This window comes from Balaenoptera borealis, assembly GCF_965194805.1.
Source record: "Balaenoptera borealis genome assembly, chromosome: 5".
NCBI lineage: Eukaryota > Metazoa > Chordata > Mammalia > Artiodactyla > Balaenopteridae > Balaenoptera > Balaenoptera borealis.
The window spans coordinates 139,333,473-139,339,856 of NC_138862.1; the positions used below are offsets into that span (position 1 = coordinate 139,333,473).

Here is a 6,384-nt window from a genome sequence, read left to right on the forward strand (position 1 = left end):
GCTTCCCTGGTGGCGCAGTGGTTGAGAATCTGCCTGCCTAATGCAGGGGACACGGGTTCGAGCCCTGGTCTGGGAGGATCCCGCGTGCCACGGAGCAGCTGGGCCCGTGAGCCACAACTACTGAGCCTGCGCGTCTGGAGCCTGTGCTCCGCAACAAGAGAGGCCGCGATGGTGAGAGGCCCGCACACCGCGATGAAGAGTGGCCCCCACTTGCCACAACTGGAGAAAGCCCTCGCACAGAAACGAAGACCCAACACAGTCATAAATAAATAAATAAATAAATAAAAGAACATGAATTTCTTTAAAAAAAAAAGAAAATTAAGTTTCTACATGAGAAAATGGTTTTTTCTAATTATATTAGAAATGATATGAAATATGATAGCACTCATAAAAGTGCTAACAAAAGATCAAGATGAAAAAAAAATTAATTACATGGGACTGAGTGAACTGATGAGGATGAGTATAATTTTTGTGACTTTCTGTCTGAATTAAAAAAAAAAAAAAATCCCACAACGACTCAGAGGCAAAGAATATACAAATCAATTTTCACTGCAAAGTAAAGGAGCTGTTACAGTGGAGGATTACTGGACTGAATGTCAATATTATGACATAGTATGAGTGTGTTTCGTGTTTGGTAATTGCAATCATTGTTGCTTTTGTTGTGGTCATCCATGTACAATGATTGGTGTCAGTCTCTCTCTTGTAAAAATAAAATACAGTGTGTGTGTGTGAAAAAAAAAAGAAATGATATGAAATGATATAAAATGATATTTTAGAAATGGGTTTTTCTAATTATTTTCAGATATGAGAGAATTGCTAAATGCCATTTTTGCAGAATGCCTTTATTCTATAATAATAGATGCTTAAATAAAAATAAGTGTTTTATGTAGCCAAAATATATTCTAGTTTCCTGGGAAAAAAAGATGGTGGTGAAATGTTTCATCACTTCCACTTGAACTAGAATTGACTAATTAGAATTAGTGTGTGTGTGTTTCTGTATGGAGGGTAATTTTTTTGGCATTTCCAATCATCAACATAGCTGCGGTAAAGGTTTCAGAGAACATCCGTAATGCCTTGTAAAAGCCCCTATGATGCGACAAACAATACCAGCTCTCCCTTTAAATAATCTGCATTCCAAGAAAAATAGATATACTAAGCTTTGATAACAGTAAGTGTATCAGAAGAACTTTCCAGCTCAGGTATAAGATAGTTGTAGAGCCTTTGAAACCTTTGAGACTTCTGCTTTGACCACAGATAAATCTGCAGTGAGATCACTAGCATCCAATTTGTTCCAGCTCACTTTTTAGGATGAAGCCCATCTGGGAAATGAAAAAAGACCTGCATTTGCTGTCCTGAGATTTCCCAAGTGACTCCCCATACAAGTGTCAACCTGGACCAAATCCCTGAACTTCTTTGGGTCTCAGTTTCCTCATTTTATGATACAAAGGTTTGGGGCCACATCTCCAATTCTGTTTCCGGTTCTGGCACAAATAGTCCATGGTCTTTATCTCTATCTGCATCTTAAATGGGTCAGATCCATAAGGGAGAAGAAGAGTTATTAGCACTCTGTGTTTCATAGATGTTGGGGGAGATGAAGGCACCCCTGGAGCCCTCAAGATTCCACTGAATAATTGCTTGACACTCAGGTGAGAGTTAACGAAGGGGACATTCCAAACATAGGACATTAAAAACCGTCATCCATTATTCAGCAATTCTGTGCTAAGATTAAATTTGCATGTGGTCAAAACTACCTACTACTATCCCCTATGAAGTAAGTCTACTGCACACTGTTTTTTACTAACACAGTCAGATTTTCCCCAGCATTGAACAGGTAATCTTGCATTGAGCCTCGGATGAAATAGTTGCCTTATATTTGGGGCCACGATATATATTTTTTAAAAAGCTTATCTTACTTCTTACATATACATGTATCTATTCTTTTTCAAGTTCTTTTCCCATTTAGGTTATTACAGAATATTGAGCAGAGTTCCCTGTGCTATATAGTAGGTCCTTGTCAGTTATCCATTTTAAATATAGCAGTGTGTACATGTCAATGCCAAACTCCCAATCTGTCCCTCCCCCCAGCCCTTCCAAAAGCTTATCTTGACACCATTCCAACTGAATGGTCAAGTTACCTTTTTCCTCTCTTTTAAATTGTTTGCTTATTTGTTTACTTTCTCTACATTCATGCTGAGTTTGTATATTTTGTAAGTTAAACGTGCTTCTTTGGGATTGGATGCCATTGTATTACTTTTCATTTGAGGTCTCAAAGTTGACTGCTGAGGGCAAATGTTTGTGTCAGCCATTCAGTACTAACTCACATTGCTATGGTGAGCCACTTTATAACTGGTCATCTGTGCCTCCTTACTTGACCATTTAGGACTCTGAAACCTCAAACTTCTAGCCCAATTCCTCGAAAGCTCACCATTTACTTGCCATTTTCTTCTATTTGTTTGGGAAATTTAAAAAAAAAAAGTCTGCCTTTTTAAAGGTTGTACTGCTATTTCACTTTCTAGTTTCATATCAAATATTTTAATCTTTAATATCTTTCTGAGCTAAAAAGGTATGCAGAGTTAGGGATGGGGAAGATGTAAAGGAAGTTCTCTGAAATCACATAAATCGTATTTGGTGATGCACAGAGGACGTAACAAAGGCAGATGAAGACCTACAGTGACAATCAGCAACCGGCATCCAGGAACAGAGTATTTTACTCCTCCCTCAGAATAGATGGAGACCAGAAATTAGACGTTTATGCCCAAGAAAGGCAGGATTTCATCCAGCACTTAACCCAGATTGTCAAGGTGCTGACTGAGGAGGACACTGGGCACCCAGAGACAGGAGATGCTATTGCCCGACTCAAGGAGGTCCTGGAGTACTATGCCATCCGAGGCAAGTACCGTCGGGGTTTGACGGTGCTGATAGCATTCTGGGAGCTGTCGGAGCCCAGGAAGCAAGATGCTGATAGTCTCCGGTGGGCTATGGCTGAGGGCTGGTGCGTGGAACTGTTCCAAGCCTTCTTCCTGGTGTCAGACGACCTCATGGATGCATTCTTCGCCCGACGGGGGCAGATCTGCTGGTATCAGAAGCCAGGCATAGGTTTGGCTGCCATTCATGATGCTTTCCTCCTGGAAGCATATATCTACCGCCTGCTGAAGCTCTGCTGCTGGGAGCAGCCCTATTACCTGAACCTGATCGAGCTCTTCCTACAGAGTCCTTATCAGACTGAGATCGGACAGACCCTGGACCTCATCACAGCCCCCCCCCCCCCCCCCCCCCCCCGCCCAGGGCAGTGTGGATCTTGGCAGATTCACTGAAAAGAGGTACAGATCTATTGTCAAATACAAGACAGCTCTCTACTCCTTCTCTCTTCCTATAGCTGCTGCCATGTGTGTGGTGGGCATTGATGGGGAGAAGGAGCATGTCAATGCCAAGAAGATCCTGCTGGAGATGGGAGAGTTCTTTCGGATTTAGGATGATTACCTTGATCTCTTTGGGGACCCCAGTGTGATGGGCAAGGTCGGCACTGACATCCAGGACAACAGGTGCAGCTGGCTGGTGGTTCAGTGTTTGCAACGGGCCTCTCCGGAACAGTGCCAGGTCCTGCAGGAGCGCCGTGGGCAGAAGGAGGCCGAGAAGGTGGCCCCGGGTGAAGGCGCCAGACGAGGAGATGAATCTGCTGGCTGTGTTCACACAGTACAAGGAGGACAGTTACAGCTACCTTACGGGTCTCATGGAGCAGTGTGCTGTGCCCCTGTCCCCAGCCACCATCCTGGGGCCGGCACACAGGATCTACGAGCAGAAAAAGTCACCTAGAGACTTGAGGGTGGGAAGGGGAGGCTCTCAAACAATTATTGTCCAACCTGTAAAAGAAAAGAAAGACCTACAGTGATACATCTTCTATTGATTTGTGCTTCTCTGTAGGAGAAGGTGTAACAGTCTTAAAAGACAGAGCCAAGATTTCTGTTAAGACTAATAGGCATGGAGTGGTTATTCTCTTGGTAGTTTCAAAGTAAAGCTTTTTTACGTGGGAAATAGAGTAGTCTAACTCAAACAGGAGATCAGTTTTTCTTCGACATTGAATAAAGGCAAGTTCTGACACATTTCAATGGTGAGTACATTATACGTTCCACCTTAGAAAATATTTAACCTTATTCCAGCCATTAGGTGTTTTAATCACTTGACAACGTAATTCATTAAAAGTTGCTTTGCAGTCTGTGGCTAATTAGTCTGGTAACATTTATTTTGTTTACCTGAACCTTGCTTGCTTTGAAAATTGTGAATCCTGGCTAGTCTGTGTTTAAAGATAAATAAACCATTTATAATGATCTGAAATGTCATTTAATTCTCACTCCTTTTCAAAGGCATTCACTCCAACAAGGGTGAGAGAAACTGAGTTTTCTTAAGGCTCATTTGGTTTTGATTTGTAACAAAATATATCACTGATTAAAGTAAAACCAGACCTTTTGTTGTTTTACCAAGACTAGAATCACCACTCACTCTCAGGGATATATTTTGGGCAAAGTGTTGCTGGTTACTGCACAAACCCTGCATAAGGTCCAGCCCCTGACCTCGAGGGGCTTATAGCTTATAGTGATGACGGATATATGGAAATGTAACCCAGAGGTGGCTTTGGAAAATGATAGAATGGAGTAAAAGACGGTTCAGCTGAAGTTGAGGGAAGAAAAACAGAAGAGTGAGAGAAAAAGAGGGTCCGAATGGGATATTGATGTGGTTTCAGGAATAGACCAAGATAAGGATGAAGACAAAGGCTGTAGTCAGAATATGGAGAATTTAATGCTAACATACGTGTTTGGACTTTATTCTTAGCTCTTGAAATCAAATGCTAATGTGAAAGAAGATTTGAGGAGATAAAAGAGAGTTACAGAATGTTAGAGCAGGAAGGGTCCATAAAAATCCAATCCATTGTTTTACAGATAAGGAAACTGAGACACAGAGATGTTAAGTGACTTACCAGAGGTCCCATAGTATATCAGTAGCATAGTGGGGCCATAGACTTATCTGCTGGCTCCCAGCCTAGACATCTTTTTATCCCATCACGCTATAGTAGGCTATTCAAGGGCAAAGTCTTCATAGGTACTGCTTCTTGAACATGTAGTAGATTGGCCTAGTTGTCATTGTTTTTGACATCTGTTTTCCTCCTAAGGGCTTCTAAGAATGATAGCTTTCTTCCTGATTCCTAAATGTGGTGTGTATATTCACTATATGTAATAACTTGCCCTTCATGTGTAAGATTCTGCTTCCAAAATCATTGGCTTGCTGCGTGGCTTTTGGAAGGTGGTGTGTTTTATTGACGTGGACTTGAAAGTTCCTTGTAATCATTATCCTCTAGCATAGGCATTCCCATCTAGTCTGGAAGCCCTTTTGTTTCTTGGGCTCCCGCATTCATAGGTGACAGATTCAGACAATATTTATGTCCATGACATGGAACTAAAGTTAGCACAAAATTGTATGTCTACGTTTAAGACACTTATGTTATTTTCTCCCATAAAGTATTTGTGCTATTGTTGTAGGTTGGGTGTATGTACACGCCAGTGATTTAAAGTGAGGCCTATTGTTTGTATAGTCACAGATGTTTATTATGAATTCAGTGCCTATGAAAAGTGATACTTTGAGTAAACCACATTGTCAGGAATGGCAGATATATACTTTGAAATAACCCTTTTGATTTGAAATTCTTCTTGACCATGTAAAGCTTCCTCCAGTCTCAGATATTCCAGTAGTGTAAATACTAAATACGATCTTGTAAAGGCATAACTTGAAAAATGCTTACAGCCTTCATATTGGGCATACAGATTGTACTGAGCAGTGCTTCAACTACCAGCAGTGTTGGCTGGATGGCTTTGGGAAAGGCAGCACCTACTGTATTTATTTTATAAAATGTCTGCATATATTTGGTATAATTATATATTTGTGTGTGTGTGTAAATGTGTGTGTGTGTGTGTGTTTTGATCAGTAGTAGTTGGAATACCCAGAGACTTTTTGCCTCAACTGTTACAAGGGCGTGCTTGGTATTTTGTGGAGACCAAGACCCTCAAAAGAAGATATAGTTTGTATAATCCTTGTCTTGATAAGGCCTTGGCACCAAGAAACCGAGTTACGTTTGGGAGACATCATGCTTTATTTAGCTTTAAGGTTTCTGCTCCAACATCACACACACACACACACACACACACACACACACACACACACACACACACGACAGTTCACTCTGCAGGAAAGGCAGCTGTTAACTTGCTAATGCTCAGGCCTTCCAGGCTGTGCTCAGCAAAGCTCTTAGCAGGTGCCATTCACGTGAGACTACAAGACAGGGGTCTGAATAGCGCCCCCTGCAGTTTTTCATTGCTCTGCAAATGCAGTACTCAT

General features: G+C 41.5%; 1 pseudogene across 1 annotated transcript; it reads left to right on the forward strand.

Annotated features, from left to right (window-relative positions):
• Positions 1 to 318: 318 nt before the first annotated feature.
• On the forward strand, positions 319 to 6,013 carry LOC309629077 (farnesyl pyrophosphate synthase pseudogene; annotated as a pseudogene). The gene has a single exon. The product of its transcript is annotated as a farnesyl pyrophosphate synthase pseudogene (transcript).
• The last annotated feature ends 371 nt before the right edge of the window (positions 6,014 to 6,384 follow it).